Raw genomic sequence first — 19,646 nt, forward strand, 5'->3', positions numbered from 1 at the left:
CTTTTAAGACTTGAAAGATGAATGGCTTCTCTTGAGCCCTTACTCTTTTACTTTCTGATTTTAAATGGGAATAAATCCTATTTCAACGAAACTTGCTTCCTGGGAAATGTGCTTTGGATCTCAGCCTAGCCCAGCTCTCTAAAAATCAATGGGAGATGGTCTTCACTGTAAGCAAGCAATTTATAAAAGAGAGAAGCTTCAGGTGAATCAGATTTTTATTTTTTGTTTTATTTTGTGAATCAGTTGTTTTATTTTTTGGAGGGAAAAGATCTACAATGTAATGGGGTGTTTCTATCTGGTCTTGGGTGGATTTTGATGTAGACTGGTTGCACTAATGACAACAGTTTAGGACATTTGGGTTTTGAGTCAAAGACCACCCCAGGCCACTCTGAGATATGGAATAAATGTGCATTCCTATGCACATTTTACCTCAGAGTACATGCCACTAAAACACAATGTAATTCATTTCTGAGTAAATAAGAGTCTGGATTACACAGCATGTCATGTTAACTGATCGCTGCTTTTAATCGATTGTTTTCTTATGCTGTTTTTGATTTGATTTATATGGATTTTGGATTTTATTTGTGTTGTTATTGTACATCACCTTGAGAGCTATTAGTTATAAGGCAACTAATAGACCTTAGAAATAAATAAATATTAAATAGATGCTTTTCCTGCTGCAAGGGCAATTTTCACCCAGGTGATGCTAGGAATGCTGCTTAGTGGAATACATTACAGTGAATGTTCTTAATGAGATATAAAAAAAGCAGAAGAGGGATCATTTTTAAACCAGTTCTACATTTTAGTCAATGTGGCTTTTTTCATTCCATTGCAAAACCGGTTTCAAGCCTCACTTGAAAATAAAAGGAAAAAACACCTTTTTTTTTTGGCTGCCCTCCTAAACACCCACTGGTTAAAACAAGTTGCCCGAAATTCACTGGCACTTATTTACAAAAAGGCCGATTTAGGCTGGGGAATTAAGCCTCCATATTCACGTTTTTAAAGTGTGTGTGTGAGTGATCACACTTGCCTCTTGCACACAGAGGGCTGGCGAGTGGCGCACTGCACTGCTAAGAGCGCTGGGTGTTGACCGCCGATCCCCGCTCGTTGACGAATTTTCCTGCTGCACCCTCCGTTCTTCTGATAGCATTGCCGCTTTTAAGGCTGCTCGGGCGGCATTGCCCTTTTAACAACGCGCCAGCCTCCTTTGGCTTTTGGGCCTCCCTTCTCCTGTTCTTCATTTTCTCTCCTCCTCCTCCAGTGCGCTGATCGGCTCAGGTCTGTGCGCCCTCTAGAGGCGAAACCCAGGCGAGCGGCAGCAGCAGCCCCTTTGAATGTGTGTCTCAGTCCGCCTCCCTGGGAAGTCAGATCGAGGCTGGAGTTCCATTGGAACCCTGCGCTGCATTCCATTCATGCTGGGCAGCGGCGGCAACAGCAGCGGCAGCAGCAGCAAGAGAAAAGCGAGCGAGGCGCGGAGCCCTGAGTTGCAACGGGGGGTCTATTCGGTGTGGAATGTAATTATGGCAGGCACATCCGAAGCAAGCTCCGATTCAAGCTGTAAGTCACACTGTCTAACTTTCCTCTTTTAGCTCTCCCGGGGTACGTTTTGGGGGTTTGGGTTTCGAAACCAGGGATTGAGAGAGAGAGACGAAAACGGTGGCTGCGAAGGAAGAGAGCCTGAACGGATGCCTTTCCCTTGTTTCTCCGGCTTGGCTCCGTAATAGTTGCGCCCCATGCAAGGGAGCGACACATTTACACACCAGATACAAAGCGAGCGAGGCACACACACACACACGGGGGATGTTTAACCTTTTTTTCGCTCCGGGGAAGCCTTCGCACTGCTTTGCTGGGGGGGGGGTGATTGCAGCTCAGCACGCGGCGACACCAATTTCATTATTTTTGCATGCGGGAGGGAAGCGGAGTTTGCTGGATTCTTTGGGTGGGTGGGATCGTCGCCGCTGCTATTTGGGGTGTGTGTGTGTGTTTTCGGGGTTGGGGAGATCGTAAAGTAGGGAAAGCGCGTGAGACACACGCACACAGAAATGTAGCGTGGGGGTGGGGAGGGAAAGGAAGAGGCTCCTCGCTCGGCCAAAAACGATCCGCGGTAATGGTGTGATCGGGAGGCTATCCCGAGGGAAATCGGCTTCGGGAAGAGACTGGATGGGTCCTTCCCTAAAAAATGTGGCTGGCAGGCTGGGAGCGGGAAGAGTTGACCATGAGACGTGAAGAGCGTTTGCAATTAAAAAGTGTGTCGGGAGAACGAGGGAATCGGCAGCCTTTTGCCATTGGCGAAAAGGGCGTGCGTCGTTAGCGGTGGCGATCGTGGGGGAATTGAAATGGAAAGGACTGGAATGGATCAGCATGTGGTTGTAGCAGCTACGCTCGCAAGCGATGTGCGGCGGGGAGGGAAAGCCAAGCGGCAGTGCTTGTGCCGTGTGGCGGGGAGGGAAAGCCTCCCTCTTAAAGAGCTTCAAATGCTCTAAAATGTGCTACCGCTTGCCTAGGGAAGGCTCCGCGTGTGCGCGCGGGAGAGCGAGATGAACTCTCTCTCTCCCCCCACCCCAGCCCTCCACACCATGCCTCGGCAAAGCGGAAAGGTAGGCAAGGAGCTCGCCGAGGGGAGTGGGGTGGGGGGAGGAACTGCAGCAGAGCTGAGCGAGGACGGCGGATCGCGGAGTGCGTGCGTGGCTGAGCGGGGGTGGGGGGTGTAGCGTGGAGCTCGTGCCGCCGCTGCCAGCGCTTTCCGCATTTACCTTGGCGTTTGTAGATTATTTTGCAGGCGCCGCGGCTGCCGCTGCCTGCCTCCGCCTTGTTGGGATCGCGGGCGCGAGTGGGAGGGGGCCGGCGCTTCCCGGGAGGCGCCGCCAGCAAGCTGTATGCAGCATCTTCCTCGCCTTCTCTTTCTTTCCTGGGGCGCGGGGGGGGGGGGTGCTGAGAGAAAGAAAGAGAGAGTGGAGCCGGCTTTGGGGAGACCGGCGCCGTCATTTCTGCCTTCGGAGGCTGGCGAGGGGAGGGCAGGCGCTTCGCAGTGCGAAAGTGACTCGACTCTCCAGTCCTCCTCTTCTTCGCCGGCGCAGTGGATCCGGCGGAGATTGTCGGGTCATTTTTGGTCGGCGATCCCCCCCCACCCCGTTTTTTCCCCAAGTCGCCTAATTTGGAAAGGCAAAAAGTTTGATCTTAACGATTTTTCCTTTTCCTGGGGACGGAGGGTCGCAGGAAAAAGACCTCCGTTGGATCGTGTAGTTCAAAGGGGACCCCAAAGGCCTAACCTATTCAAGCCCTGGCGGGTCCAAAGATGTAGATCCCCTCCCTTTTCTCGCCAAACCCGGTCTTGATGTCACTGCCCATTTCGTGACCCAAGCCTCCCCCCAAGTTCACCCCCTCTAAGGTGCCTGGAGTTGAAGAACTTTGCCAGGAGACGATGCCGCTGTTTAGGCGTAGAGAAGCCCCGTGTGTTTCTGTTCCGATCTGAACGCTGAGCTGGGCTCCTGGGAGGTGTCCCCCCCCCCTTTGCTCAGCAGAGATTAGGAATGGGGGCTCCGGCCCAAGGACAGGTAGGGGCCAAGCGGACTGCTTAATTGCGGTACCCCGGGGCGGATGAATCGTGCCCGAGTCGGGAACCTCGCCCCCATTCTCCGGCTTGCTAGATTTCCTCCTTCCCAGAGGAAGCCGCGTTTTGCTGGCATGTCAACTTCCTGAAGCGACTCTCGGGAGCCAAACTGACCAGCCCGCAGTCCAGTGGCTTTTTCCTGTGTGTGTCTCATTGAAATTTGGGTGGTGGCTGTGTGCTGGTGGGTGTTTCTACACAGGCTAGTTTGCTGAGCAGCACAATAAGCCTTCTCTACCTCTCACTTCTAAGTCTGTTTCCATCTAGTAACACAGACACACACACACACACACACACACACACACAGATCTACGACACAGGGATGGTGTGAGGATTTAGGAGCTCTTTGCACAGTGCCTGGAAAAAACACACAGCACCGTCTTAAGGGTTATTCATTCATGAATTATTCTTGCTGATTATGGTGTAGTTTAGGAGAGGCTTGATGCTCTGCCACCCAACAGCAAGCCTCTTTGCACAGATGATAAATATAGCTCTATAGAGTGAATGAGAGAGACGGGGTGTGCATGTGTAGGTGTTATTCATAATGTATATGTATAAGCCCTTACACTAAACAAAAAAAAACCCCAAACACCTGGAGGTTGTAGAACACCCTGAACCTTTTCAGAAAGGCATGGGAAATATCTAAATCATCCAAATGAAAATAAGCCCGTTAATGCAGAGTGTAGTAAAACTAGCTATTGCTTTCATGATTGTTTTTTGGAATCACTTTCCTAGAACCACTGTGCTAGCGACTGTGTTGTGTGTGCGCTTGTGCGATGGAGATATAAAATCTGTATTTCAAACACACATGTGAGGCTACATCATATTTGAGTGAAGGGCTTTGCAAATATTCAGATGTGGGCTGGGTCCAATCAATAAATGCATTTTCAGACCTTTTCTCCCTTTGGATTTTTTATATGCTAGTTCAGTGAAATCCACTCACTGTCTTAGCAGTGTGTTTATACGCATCGATTTAGGCTGCAATCCTATGCACGCTTACCTGGGAGTCGATTGGACTTTATGGAGGTTACATCTGAATAGACATTTTTAGGGATTATACTGTGGAGTTGTGAGGCAAGGAGGGTGTAAGCAGAATTTACATGTCATCAGTTACAGGAGGAACCTTATTAGGGGTCAGTTAAAGGGGGGGGGAGAAGCACGATTAAATCTCCTCCTTCCCTTAAACTGCCCACGTGCTTTGAAGTGTAGCATCCTCCATATCATACAGATTAGCACTGACAATCATCCTTTGAGAGACTCAGCAGGGGAAAAAAGTTCAGATATAAGATGCCTTTAGGAAACAGCTTAAGAGGGAACCTTAGAATACAGTTGGTTATTGCCCTTTCAGTGGGATAAAATATATTCATCCATTTTTGCAGTAGAAGTGGGGGTGGGGAGAGGAATGTGCAAAGGACGAGCGCAGGCTATTGACTGCATCAAAGGTTATTCATTTGAAAACACCATTTCCCTCTGTACAGCATCTAATTGCTTCCTGAACAATCTCAAGGTCTTTTGTACGTACTCAGTGGGTAAAATGAGCAACTCGATATCTCTCTCTCAAGATACTGGTGACCAAATTGTGCAGAGTGAGGAAGTCAAAGAAAATTAGCAGGCCAAAAAACAAAACAAAAACTTGCAAGCTGAGGCAGAGATAATTTCTTAAGTGGGTTATAAAGAGGCTTTTTAACAGAATTCTTTTGGTTCAGACTCTGTTTGCATAGTTCAACTTGTTTTATATTAGTAAATTACAGTGCTAGCAGCGCTGAGACAATATCGAGTCTGTGTGGGTGGGAAGGAAGTTTGGATCCAAAATATGTGATTGCGTAGCAGAGTCTCTGTAGGGAATGCTAGATGGTAGCCTGCTGCATCCCATTCTGGATCTGTGCTTTTTGGTTTGGATCCTGCCAATGCCTTCCTTTAACCCAATCTGTCTATTTGGATTAAGATCCCAGTGTGCATAATACATGTATATATTCCTCTCTGATAGAGCTTACAAAAACAATAACCGGAGGGCAATTCTTGCCTTTCACAGTTGGATTACTGGGTGTTCTGTCCTATTTATTTGATGCCCTAGCAAGAATTTTAGGATGCTAGGCAAAACGCAGCATTTCTCTTGTCCCACCTCTGCAAATTAAAGTAGATTCTTATTCACATGTCTTCAGATATGCCTGATTTTTAATGACACTCTTTTTTGAGATCTGGATTGTATGTTCCATCAGAAGTGTTATGATTTTCAGACATTGAGGGGAAGGGGCCTTAACTCCATGGTGGAGCACATGCATTTCATACCGAAGGTCCCAGGTCCAATTCTGGTCATTTCTGGTGCTTGGGAAGACTTTGCCTGACATCTGAGAGCCACTGCTGGTTACAGTAGTCCAGCCTTCCCTGGTGCCCTCCAGATGTGTTGGACTACAGCTCCCATCATTTCCAGCCAGCAAGATCAATAGCCAGGGAATATGGGAGTTGTAGTCTAACACATCTGGAGGACACCAGCTTGGGGAAGGCTGAAGTAGATAGTACTGGCTAGATGGACCAGTTTCAGTGTTATTATATTTTATAACCAAAGCTTTCTGGGTGGTTCAAAATTAAAAATAATTAAAAAATACATTATACAATTGCAGAAACATTTACATAAAAACAGATAAACAGATAACACACACACACAGAACATATATTTAAAAACTTAAAACAATGGCTTAGCTTGGTCTTCTAAGGCAGCTTCCTATGTTCAGAAAACAATGTACAGATCATAAAACTTATTTTTCAGGATTCTTCCACAGCATATTTTATCACTGTGTTTATTTTTGTTTATTTTTTTTAAAACCACGATTTTGTCTGTGCGATAAAGTGTTATTTACCACATTGTCAAACCCATGTTCCTTGCCAAGCTAGAAAGTGTCCTTGTACTCGTGCAGTTAGTACTCCTGCTAATTTTAAAACTTCTTACCAGAACTGCAATCTTCACTCTGACCCCTAAACATGTATACAAGTCCATTGGTTTCAGTGGGATTTACTTCTAAGAAAGTAAGTGTAGGATTGCAGCCTTACTTATCTGGGCACTGAATTTATTTCATATACATTGTATTTTGGTATGAGTCATTTTGTAACCGGATATGTTGTTGTTCATCATGATTTATATAGCAGTATCAATGTACACAGTGCTTTACGGATTAAATTTGGTATAAGAAAATGTCAACACTTGCATGTTGCCTCTCATGCTGTGTTTTCAACTCATGGGGTACTCCCAGATGTTGGTCCAAAACTGCCATTTTAAAAGGCTGTGTTTCAGCCTGCGAGAAAGGCCAAGGATTATTTTGAGTTACTTCCAACTTCTTCGCATACTGATGTATTTCTCACGAGTAGATGAGTGTAGAAGACCTTTTCATGTTATAAGTTTAGGCCGCGAATGTTTGCTTAATTAAAGCAAGCCAAGCATTTCTCTGGCTTTAGAAACTCTAGGAAGGCAATCCTCCAGGAACCTTTCTTTAGGCAAAAGGTGCTTGTGTGTATGTAACAACAGAGAAAGGTCTAGATGTTTTATCTTCCCAGCCCCTTGCCACAAATTGTTTTTGCTTGGCGTGAGGACATGGGAACAGAGTCTGGACTGTACTTCTGAAGATGACAACCAAATTTTGCTTCTGTACATGGGCTGAAGCTTTTTATCCGATTAAAAGTCAAAACAGGGATTGTTTGGTAGGGGAATGGGGATGATGATAGGGTAGACAAACAAAACCCTATCAAAACTGTTGGGCTTCGGGCAAGGGAGATGAGGACTTAGGGCGGTTGCTCCTTAATGCTTAACCAGGTGAAACGGCTTAAATGCTGCCCTGTCTGGTGTTTCTCTCTGTGTGTGTCTCTCCCTCCTCCTCCACTGTTACAGTTGGGCCTTCCTCCCCCTGCCCCTCCAAAACGAAGATTTGGAGCAAAAATGAATATCAGAGACTTTATCAGAACAAAGTGTATTTTGGGGGGTTGGGGGGCCACGCGTCCAAAACCAATGATGGATGCTGGCATGGGTTTGTGCTCTTTGCTGCTTGTGGCTCGACTCCTGCCCAAATGGAGGATTTTTCGATTGAGGTGCCCCACGGTTTGTTTCTTATGTAGGCAAATGCCCCCTGGAGTCAGTGAGAGTCCTGCTTGCAGGATGCTGTTATTGGCCTCGCATCGGACTCAATTTCTTTTGAACCACATCACTATTGCTAACAGTCTCCTTTTTAATGAAACAAATGCACACAGAGGCCCAGAGGCACTAATTACCTATCCGAGATGCTTATACCAAGCTGACATCCATAGGAATCTAGCTGCCCTGCAGTATATATACAGTCATCCTTGCAGCACCCCTGAAAGATAGCACCATGTTATTATCTCTGTTTAAAATGAGCCAAGCGAGGCGTAACAATGTTGCTTTACCTTATTGGGGTGTTGTGAGGACAAATAAAAAGTATTACAGACACACACAAACAAAGCTATATACATCTGTGTACCACGATGTCTGTCTGTCTGCTGATGCTTCTATGCATCCAGGTACGTTCACATTGCCGCCAAAGGAGGTCTCTGCATCACCAGCCTATTGATTAAATACATTGTGGACTTGGCTAGGGCGACCCAGGAAATCAGTGGTAAGTAAAAATTGGACTGAGGCATGCTGAGTCCTCGGTCAGCGGTATTGAACATGTGCTATAATTTGCTTTATGTTTGGCTGCCTTCGAGGCTTCTCTGGAAGATTCAGTTCAATTGATGCTGTATGTTAGCCTTCCTCAAGCTGGTACCCTCCCAATGTCTTGGACGGCAACTCCCAGACAACATTGTCAATGATGGGAGTTGAAGTCCAACACACCTGGAGGGCACCAGCTTGGGGAAGACTACAGTATATGGTATTTTACTTTCTACTGCGATCATATTTCACCATCATCTTCACGAGTCTCCAGTTGTTTTTCAAGGACAAACAAGGTGCCTTTGCCCCAGAGATGGTCTTCTGTCCTACATCTGGCACCAACGCTGCTATCTTTCCGGCGCCAGGTTAAGACTTTCCTCTTTGCCCAGGCATATGGCAGCACATCTTAATCACCCACATATTTATTTTTTTAACGGTTTTTAATGCTTTATGTGTGTATGTTCTGTGTTTTAAAATTTTGTATACTTGTTTTGATCTCAATTTTAGAATTTCTGTTAACTGCCCAGAGAGCTCTGGCTATGGGGGCGGTATATAAGTGTAATAAATAAATAAATAAATCTCGCCTGCAGGTGGATCCACACTTTATACATCAGTTGTGTTTGCTGCAGGTACACCGGCATTTTCTGCAGTGGACAAATAAAATGTGAATAACAGAGGTTAATTGGGGCTCCCGGATACATGTAGAAGTGGGTGTATTAAGAACATGCATCTATTCACACTTCATTTTTGCTGTGAGAAAGCAACGTGCTCTCAGTCAGCGTGGCTGCTGCATAAAATGTGACCGACTGTAAGAGGAACAAAAACCTCCGAGACAGTCTGACCCTGGGCTCTTCATCCTCCTCCCTAGTGCATGCCTCAGTCCACGTGCTAGAAGAAACACATGGAATGGGTTTAGCTAAACTTATTGCCCTACAGTTGCCTCTGTTGTGGTCATGAGCCTTTCTTGCTTATAGCCTTCGGATAATGGTACACCGTCTCCTGCGTGATGTGGTGAAGTGGCTAGCATGTTGGTCTTGGTTGTTGGGAGACCAAGGTTCAAATCTCCACTCCACTGTGAAGCTAACTGGGTAGCTTGGAAGTGGTTGGGTGAGTGAGTGGGGGTCTCTTCATCTAACCGTACCATTTTTTTCTGAGGCTAAAAAACCACGCTGAGCTCTTTGGCAAAAAGGCATGAAATGAATGTGTAAGAAATAAATTTTAAAGTTACTTGGATTTAGAAAATCTTCATAGGGGAGGGTTGGATTAGATTAGTGGGTTTTATACGTGTTCTAGGGAACCTCAGGGCTCCTTAAAGCCTAATCAGAGTTCCTCAATTAGAAAATTAGCAATCGTGGTCAAGCATCCCTGACATTTTGTATTTATAAATTTATATTCTCTTCCTCTAGTTTCTATGCATAGCTCACAGTGAATCACAATGATTTAGAAACGTAATAAAATACAAAACCATACTTTCATTTTAAAAACAGTAAAAATACAGAGGTTGAGACCGTAGGTAACACAACCTTTAAACAAAGCCAACACTTAGCAGGCAAAAGCCTGCCAAACAGTGAAAATCATCAGGAAAGGAGGCTACCATACTTTATGGAGCAATTTGTTCCACAATATTGGTGCAGCCACTGAGAAGACCCTGACTTGTCATCGTTAACAGTGCATCCACTTTAGGCAGAACACAGAGAACGGCCTCTCCTTCTGATCTTGTATGGCAGTTAGTATAGGAGGAGGTGATTCCTCAGGTATCCTGGATCCAAGCAATTTAGGGTTTTAAAGGTATTCGCTAACACTTTGAATTATGCCTAGAAACAAATTGGCAACTGGTGCAAGCATAGCAGGATAAGGGTAACATGTTCCCATGTTCATTCTTGCTGGTGCATTCTGGGCCAACTGCAGTTTACAAAGAGGCCCATCTACATGAAGTCAGATTCTGTTTATATCCAGATTTTCATAAAACTGGTTTGGTCCATCAGTGGCACAAGAAGCAAGAAAAGCGGAGTATACTTTACATAAAAAACCAGTTTCACGGGACAAGCAACACTAGAAAGCACCATACTTTGGTGTTGGGTGGGTGGAATCCCACAAGTAGAACTGAACATTACCCACACTGTAGGCGCTGCTCAGCGAATGAGTAAGGTTTGCTCCCCACCTCTCTCCATGCTCCCCTGCTCAGGGAAGTGTAATGGAAGAAAGAAATGATACCCCTGTAGTTTACCCCACACCTCTCCCCTCAGAAGTACCAATTATCTTTAGAAGTGAAGTGCTTTCCACTTCTAGGGCATTTACATTGATATGAAACTGCGCACAGCCACAGTACCAGAGATGTGTTACTGCGTTATTGAACTCCCTGCAGCCTTGGTCATCATAATGGTGGAGAATGAGTTACTACCCAGTACTTGTTGAGGAGATGGATGATTTCAATGTGTTTCCCCATGTCCCTTGCTATTGTAAGTAGCAATGAAATAGCTGCAAAGGTGCTTAAAAGTCCTTAAAATCCCTAAAATGAAAGTATGCAACTGCAAAGTAGCAAAGAGGTGAAGAAAGTGAATCAGAAAAGCTCTAACCCGGCCCCTAAAATTGAAACAGCGCAACTGCAGAATAGTGCAAAGTAAAAAAAAAAAAATGGAAAGCTCACAGTGTCCTATATTGAAAGTTCACAATTACAGAGTAATGCAGCAGTAAAGCGTGGAACAATGCTAATGTGAAGTAGTGCTAAGTGAAGCAGTGAAGTGTGCTACTGTGAATGGGAGGGAAAAGCGGGGTGGCCAACACATGACAATGATGTAACAGAAAACAACCCTTGAACAGGCCACAGCCAGATCATAGACACACCCCTACGCACATCCAGTAAGCAGAATTTAATTTAATGTGTGGGATGGGGCACACTGCAGTGGAACCGCGCCAGACAAAGGCAGTTCTGTCCACCGCTTCCACCTGGTCATCCACATGCGTAGTTGAATCTGGGAGCGCGCCCAAACGGTGAGCCTGATTTTTTCAAGGGAAGTACATCCAAAACAAGTTGAATTGCTATTCTGGAGTCTTGTTTCCCCATGAGAACAGGTGGCCCAATAAGTTCCTTTGTGCTCCAAGGGACATTGTCCGTTCACATGGGTTGACCGTGATTCGTTACAGGTCTGGCCAGCCCCCCCCCCCCAGCACCCTAGATTATGTCCCAGAGTTCTCTGAAACTCTCTGGATTTCCTTGGGAAGCAAATTGATGTGGAAAGTATTCCTTGAAGGTAGAACATTTGAAAACTGTTGGATTAGATCAGTTTTTCCCAACCTGTTGCCCTCCAGATGTCTTTAGACTACAACTCCTATGATCAGCCAGCCAGCATGGGCTGGTGGTGATGGTAGAACATCTGGAGGGTGCCAGGGTGGGGAAGGCTGGATTAGTTGATTTTGTGTTCTTATCCAACCCTACAGTTCTGGGATTCTATAAATGTACGCTGACAGAATGGAATGCAGCTGTCTTGTTGCCGTTCTTTTAACTCGTTTTAAAGGATCATTAAAGAGTGCTAACAAGTAACCAGCCCGGGTTAAGAGAGCTTCTGATGAAATCCAGGAGCAGACAAAGATAACTGTTGTCTGCATCAGTGGTTGTGAGAAAGGCAAATGAAGGTGCTATTTAGTTTGGATTAGTGGCATTGTGGACAGTTATTTTCATCATGATACCCAAGCTCATTCTTCTGATGGTATTCCTGCAGCTTGCACTATGATAAGGTGTGTGTGTGTGTAAACACGCACAACTTGTTTGTCTGGATATGTTTGGGTGGGTTGTTTGATCAAAAGCCTTTTGTGGTAGGATGCCAAGGCGGTGGGGAAAAGGAAGGTGTACTTAGCAAATTCAGTTCATCTCAAGCGTGTGTAATGCCTTTTCATAAAGGCTGTCTTTTGACCTGCTAAGAGGAGCGGGTCCAGTTTCACCCTGTGAAGAGCAGCCGCTCAGCACTTCTAGGGGCGGTCAATCAGTGTGTTTAGAAAAGAGCTAAAGAAACCACACTGCTCCTCCAATAAAAAGCTCAGTCATGTCTGTGCATTTCCTCCTGGAGCAGCCATTACTTTTGGTTGATGTGTTTTCGTTCCGGACTGACCTCTGCTGCTGTTGCTTTTATGTCATCTCCTGTTCCCAGACCCTTTAAACCTCAGGAAAATGCCTCTTAGATACCAAGGAAACGTGAACTGACCGGTGAGCGTTTCATTTAAAACGGTGTACATTAGAGGCTTGGTTCCTCATTTAGCAGGAGTACCTGTCCGAATTCCTCTTCCTTTCCCTATGGAACAAAAATGCTTCCATCCCCTTCCAGTTGTGACAGTTGTCATTGCCCTTTTAGATATTCAGCCTCAGCCCAATTTAGGTGTGAAGATTTTGTCTTTTTCCCCTCTCCCGCTTTTGATGAATGATGAACTCAGAATATTATATCCTTAAACCCTGTGAAGTTAGGTTCGTAAATGATGATGTCTTACCATTGTCAAGTTTATCTCACTCTTTTGTTGAAAATTCTGGGAAAGGAGCATTCAGTAGTAGGTAAGAAATGGTTGCTGTCCCTATTTATTGTTAGGAAACTGAGGCATGGAGGCGGAGGCTACATGTAGGTCCAGGGCTACCGGACATTAAACATTAGATCTCTTGACCCACTGAGCCGTCTGCTGGGCTTCTGTTCTGATGTTCTGTTCTGTTCTGTTCATTATTGAATATAATGGGGCTTGCTACTGAGTAAGTGAGCACAGGATTTTGCTGTACGTTGCTTACTATGGAGTAATGGCTCCTTGATTCATTTCAGTTCTTCCTCCTGCTGAGCTTATACATTCACAGTAATCTGGCCACTCTAGTCAATGCATTGGTAACCTTGTGTTTAGATTACTGTAATTCGCTTTATGCGAGTTATGTGAGGCTATCCTTGAGCTTGCTGATACAGAAGGCGATGGCCAGGATGTTGAGCAAGGTGCCTGACCACACGCATATTACATTGGTATTGAAGCCACTGCACTGGCTGCCTATTGGCTGCTGAGCCAAGTTCAGGGGTCTTGTTGCCAGCATGTAGAGTCCTGAACAACTTGGGACCAGGTTTCTTTGCACATTGCCCTCCCCCCTATGGACCTTTGTGATTGCTAAGATGATTGGAGGAGGTCTTGCTGCTTGAACCATGATCTGCAGATTGCCATCTGGTGGTGACCTGGAAGCAGGCCTCCTTCACTGTGGTGGTGCCCAGCTGGTGGAATGTTCTCCCTTGTGGAGTGCTCTCCTCGCTGGTACTCAGAAGATGCCAGGTGTGGCGTGCTTTGTGTGCATGTTGAAGGCTTTCCCTTTCAGTCAGGCCTTCTCTGATGGGTTGCGCTGCCCAGCTAATCAAGTTGTTAGTTTTTTCAGTTTTAAACCTTTTAAATGATGAGAATGCTTTGTATTTTAATCTTGTATTGTTAACTGCTTTGAAATACCTTTTTAGATGTGGTCAAGGTCTGCAAATAGATGGAATAAAAGCATAAGTCTTTGAGGGAGGGCAAGACTTTGGAATCTGCTCTCTTTCCTCCTTAAGAACATAAGCAGAGTTATGCAGGATCAGACCAAAGGGCTGTTTGATCCAGCATCCTGTTCCCACAGAAGTTAGCCAGATTCCTATGGGAAGCCCACAAGCAGGACATGAGGTCAATAGCACCCTTCCCACTCACATTCCCCTTCCAAGGCTTGTATAACTGTCCTCCTTTCCCCTTTCTCAAATGCAGTGTGGTCCAAGCCACCTACAGTAGAGTGGGGTGCTTTGTCTCCCCCTTTTTTGGTCCTATTTGCTAGAGTGGCCAGGGAGAGAGGGCAGAATATCAAATTGTAGTGCAGAGGCAAGAGACACCCTTCCCACACGGTGGGTATTTTGTCTCCTGCCCTGGCAATTGCTCTGTTCTGTTCTCTTGTCTCCTTGCTACAAGAAAAGAGGGCTCCCCAAACCGGAATTTTTTACAGAAGTTTGACAACTCGTTGTAAAGCAGCAAAATGCTTTCCTGGCTCCTGTTAGTTTCTGAACATTATCATCTGTGCATCTAACCGTTAACAGTTTTGGTCTCAAAATAGGTAGGTGCAAATGCTTTTTGAAATAGTCGCACAACACTGGAAGCATCACCCTCCGGCTTTGACAGCTTCTTGGGTAGCATTTTTAGTTGATTTTGCCTGTCTAAATGGCCTAAAGTGAAGCCCTGTTGCTGTGACTGTACATTGAGGATCCTGGATCAAGAATGTTGTGTAGCCATAAGTATTAAGTGTGGATGTTTTGCAGGGTGGCCTGCCCAGTAAAATCTTCTTGCGTTGGTCTTCGCTGGTTCTTCATGAACGCTCCGGCAATGGCCATCCACCTAAGTGGGAGTCGAGCAGTCTCTCCCCCCCCCCCCATCTTCTGTCAGAGCTCCCCTGGAAGAGCTGGTTTGGGACCACTGCTGATTTTGCCTCCCCCTTCCCCTTACTTTGGCTCACACTCAGGGGTTTAATCAAAACACAGACTTAACAAGCTCTCACTTCTTGGAACCTGTTTTCAGTGCCAGGGCTTGGTTGTGGCCTGGGTAAAATAATACTAATAAAGTGTGTCTCTGAGGAAGTGCAGAGTGCATTTCCCTTCTGCCGAGTAACCGCAGCCTCCTCACCCACCCACTCTTGCCTTCGACAGAGCCTTGAGTGGTCGTTCTCTTCTTTCACTGCTGCGGCTGCAGCCCAGCCTCACTGAGGCTGACAGCTTGCAGACCCGCCCGCCCGCGGGATCTCCCTCGGCCCCCACCGCCTTCTCCTATCTCTCGCACACATCCAATCTGCTGGCCAAGTTGGCACTGAGACCGAGGAGAAGTAGTAATCCAATTTGGGCACTTTAACTGCACTTTGCTAACTGTGCCGCTGGCCAAAGCTTGGGAACTTTAATCTGCCTAATGACCCCGGCTTCAGGGAGCGGGGAACTGACTGGCGGTCATTTGTTTTATTTATTTGCTTTTACTTTTCAATGGCTGTTGGAGACTGATTTGATGCTGAGGTTGCCCGGGTTCAGGTGATTGTGTGTATGTGGCATCCTTCAAAAGCTATAACTTCCTTCTGTAGCAGAGGGGAGAGCAGATAAATGTGGGCCATTTTGTCATCATCCTTCTGTCTTATTCTTCCTCTCTTTTGTCTCTCCTTTACCTTAAAAAAAAAAAATTCTTGTAGAGACAGGATCGCCAGGCAAGTCAGTTTTGAGATTTCAGGAATGCTCAGCCAAGAAAAATAAAGTATCTCTCTCTCTTCCTTTGGTTGCCTACTGTTTAATGTACAAAATACAGGGGTTGTAATTGCATTAAAATGTATATAATTATACCATAGGAAAAAAGAAGTCTTGTTAATTGCACGGGTGTTTTGAACTGATAAGTGTTTGAGTGATTCATGTTTTCTTAGGAGTTCACTAAAGCAGAGCTGTCGTCCACAATGGGAGAGGCTTGTTTTCATATCATTCAGGGACAGTGAACTAAACATAGAATCTGAGCTGACTTTGCTAGCTCATTGGCCTCATTGCGCCTTACTGGGTTCTTTAGAAATTGATTCTGCAAAGGTGCTGAGCGCTCGGGCTACGGGCAAGCTACATATGAGCGGGGCAGTTGCGTTTGTTGTTCACACACCTGCCCTCTTCTTCACTAACTGCCTAATCTAATGCACGTTTACTCAAAAGTAAGTCTCACTGGGTTCTTACTCCCAAAGAAGTGTGCATAGGATTGCAGCCTATTAAATCTATTTATTATGACATGTGTAGTGGCGAAATGTCAAGAGTTTACAATGAAAACAGATGAGATGCATCTAGAAATAGCTTTCTCTGAGGAAATCCTCTGAGTTACTATGGTGCTTTCCCCCATCCCTCTTTTTAGTCATTTTCATTCCTAGAAGTACAGACAGACAAACAAGAATGTTGTTTTTTTGCTTTGAATGTGTTAGGTTCTGATCCTCAAAGCACTGCTGGGAGCTCTATTGACTTGACCTGCTCTTCAGCGATATTATTGCTTCCATCCGTGATCTTGCAAAAATGGGGTTGTCACCTCCAGTGGGAGAACAAGCAACAAGACATTCTCTTAGAAAGCCAACAACCTGTTTTTCAGGCCGATGCCTCCAGCAAAACAGAGGGGAGAAGAGAGAGGCGGTGGAACATACCAGAGATTGGTGAAACTGTTTCCAAAACAGGATGTGTTAAAATTGTGTGTGTGTGTGTTAGTATTTTAAACCTCGTTAGCTCAAGCCTCAGAGATGTCTGCTTTTAGCAGTGAAATCCCTGGGTCAGCCTGCAGTGATGTGATGAAGGACAACCCGTGCTCTGGAAGACTTCCCCCACACTTTATTGATTAGAGGGTACACTATCTTGTGGCTTCCTGTTGGCTTCTGGAACCATATAAGCATTCAAGCATGTGTGGTTTGCAACTCTACACTCTCCTTTTTTTATTGCTTACTGGTAAAGGGGGATTTGAAAATTACAGTGAAGTTTAAGTCTGTGAAGAGGCTGTTGGAGAAACTGAGGAAACAAGTAAGTGTTATGGGGCGCAGCAAATTGGTAACAAGAGTCTCATGAAAGAGAGGTTCTATAAACCCCCTGTCTGCAGGGCCTTCCTTGGTCAGGGGATTATGATATGCTGTGACTGAGCCACAGCTGGGTTTGTACATAAGAGCAGTTCCATAGTTTATGGGGCACGTGGATCATATGGATAAAGGTGTGGGTAAACACTCATTTACTTGGGGAAACAGATGTCACAAGCATTTTGAAGCTGCATTTAAGAGGCCTTCCACATTTTGAGTGCAACTGGTGTTTTGAGTAAAAAGGAACTAAGCCCTATCCTTTAGATAGCCTTGATATTCTGTAGCCAGGGTTGGATCCAGCATAATGTTTCAGTCAGTGGAAGGATACTGGTGGAATGGGAATTCCGCATCTTCTACTCCCCGTCCGCTGCAGTCCCCGTACGTCCTCTAAATCGCTTTTGGAGGGTCCCCCAACCCTCTGGAGCAGATTTAGAAGGTGTGAGGGGTGGGGGGCTTTAGCAGAGAAGGAGAGAACCCAGAAATCCTGTTCTATGGGCAGTATTGTTCAGCTGGTGAACATATTATGCTGAATCCATCCCCCGGTATTTAGCCAGGGGCAATTATGTACGTTGAGGTGAATATGCTACATGGTGATGCAAGTTGAAATGGGCTGAATGAACATTGCTTGACTGAGCTCTTGTCATTATTTTTGTTATATTAAAAGTTTCTTTCAGGGCTTACCTTAGAGGATGTATTGGACATCTCTTATAAGCAGTGACCACAAATAGCTTCCTATCTACTCCTTTAAAAAATATACGTTAACATAAGCAGGCCATATATCGAGATAAGCAGCTATACAAAATTGATGGCTGTAGAAGATACAGTCAAATGTAGCAAGAGCAGTAAAATCTTTAGTCCACTGGATGATAGTTGGTGGGTGTTTATCCTCCCAAGCTTGAAGTATAAGGCTCTTTGCTCTCAGTATCCACTTTTGCTTTCCATCTGTTAATCCCCACATCACTGGGATATAATTTAAAAGTGCATGGGCATCTGCTTTTATCACAGATTTTTCAAGAATAAAATTTATATGAGCAATCTCCCCCCACCCCACCCCAAAAGCCGCTACAGGACATGCCCACATCATATGCCTCAACAAGGCATTGTCTTCATTACATTGCCAGCATCTGGCAGAGCTAGCCAGCTTCTTTTTAACAAGCCTCTGTGGTGTTCAATTTACGTGAAACATCAATTTTTGTTGAATCACAGCCTCAGTTTTAAAGGAATAGAAACACAACATATGGAAGCTAAGGCAACTCCCCCCACTTTTTTTTTGTGCTTTTTTGTTACTGTTATTGTTGTGTTTGCAAATTATTGTTGTTGTTAATAACAACAGCAGCAGCAACAACACCTTTATGTAACCCTAGTGTTTTACCTCTGCCCTGCAAGAACAGGAGTGGAGATCAGCTTCCATAAATATTCCTAACGGAGACTGCAGGGGTCATGGTTGAATTGATGCTCCTTGAATTGGTCTCTCTTGTGATAAGGCTATTCAGCTCAAAGCCATCTGAGTTATCAGACCAACTTTCAAAAATTGTACTTGCTATTTCTATGTGGAAAGTAAAACTGTTCATTAACAAAGGACGGGTAGAGGCCTGGTTTACCTGGCTATTATTATCATGGGGTTGTGTCTATCCTTTTACTGGTGTTAGGTTAGCAGAAAACATTAGAAATATTTAGAAAATTTAAAATTTATTTTATTTTTATTTGACTTTAATCAACACACACACACTACAACAAAGGAATACAACAGGCTCCAGAAGATTTTAGGTGTTGTTGTTTTTTGGTCTTATTTTGTTTTCCTTGCCTCTTAGCTTGGGTGTTTGACATTGAATGGTGGCCCACAAGGAATTTCTAAACTTGTAGCCTGTTCGCTTTGATGAAGAGTAGCTAAGCAAGTTGTTTAATGGCATGGAAAGAATATTATGTTATCTATGGGAATCTGCCTCCAGTAGAGAGGTTCCTCTCAAACTGTCAGAGTTCATTTTTTGTGGCGGACACCAAAGAGTGAATGCTGGGAATGGTGTGGCAATTTTCAGGGGGCTGAGGAAGGGGTGTGTGTGTGTGTGTGTGTGTGTGTGTAGTGCGAACCAGCTCCCAGTGAGTAGCCACACGTGTTGACAAGAAAACACTTGAGTGATGGTTTAGGAAAAGACATTACTTTAAGGACAAGTAACTTTCCATTTTAGGGTAAGATGGCTGAGGTCAGCCTTGTGGTCAGCAATCCATGCAGGCAGGAACAACAAGAAGAAAGTAGAGGGAGGAGACAGGAAAGGATAGAACAAGCATCCCAGTAAAAAAAAACCCCACCTTGTTCAGATATGTATTAACTCTTTATAAGTTCAGGTTCAATGACCTGTAGCCCGAGTCTTGCCAACAGTATGTAGTGAGTCTAGCTTCAAGAGGGGAGTTTGAAAAACTTTTGAGTTTGCATCATAATTTAATGTAAGAATTTTGCTGCCACAAGATGTGGTGATGGCCATCACTTTTAGATGGTGTTAAAAGAATATTAGACCAATTCATGGAGGATAAGTCCTATCAATGGCCACTAGTCACAATGGCTAGACACGGCTTCCGTGTTCAGAGGTACTGTGTTACTGAATACGACTTGTTGGAGACCAACAACAGGAAAGGGCTATTGCCTTTGTGCCTTGCTTGTGGTCTTCCCAATAGGCATTTGACTGGCTGGATTTGATGGGCCTTCGGTCTGATCCAGCAGGGACCTTCCTATGTTCTTTTCATACAGGTAATGAAATGAACAAAGTGTGAACTATAAACTCAATGTAGAAATCGCTGTGCCATCTCCTGCCAGTTCA

At 45.0% G+C, this 19,646-nt stretch overlaps 1 protein-coding gene across 2 annotated transcripts in view; it reads left to right on the forward strand.

Annotated features, from left to right (window-relative positions):
• The first annotated feature begins 1,333 nt into the window (after window positions 1-1,333).
• PLXNA1 (plexin A1) overlaps window positions 1,334-19,646 on the forward strand; it is a 340,506-nt gene continuing 322,193 nt past the window's right edge. For both annotated transcript variants that reach the window (XM_063121369.1, XM_063121370.1), the window contains exon 1: window positions 1,334-1,557. The gene's annotated coding sequence lies outside the window, so the exon portion shown is untranslated. The remainder of the gene's footprint in view (window positions 1,558-19,646) is intronic.

Source organism: Elgaria multicarinata, chromosome 3, assembly GCF_023053635.1.
Source record: "Elgaria multicarinata webbii isolate HBS135686 ecotype San Diego chromosome 3, rElgMul1.1.pri, whole genome shotgun sequence".
Classification (NCBI taxonomy): Eukaryota; Metazoa; Chordata; class Lepidosauria; order Squamata; family Anguidae; genus Elgaria; species Elgaria multicarinata.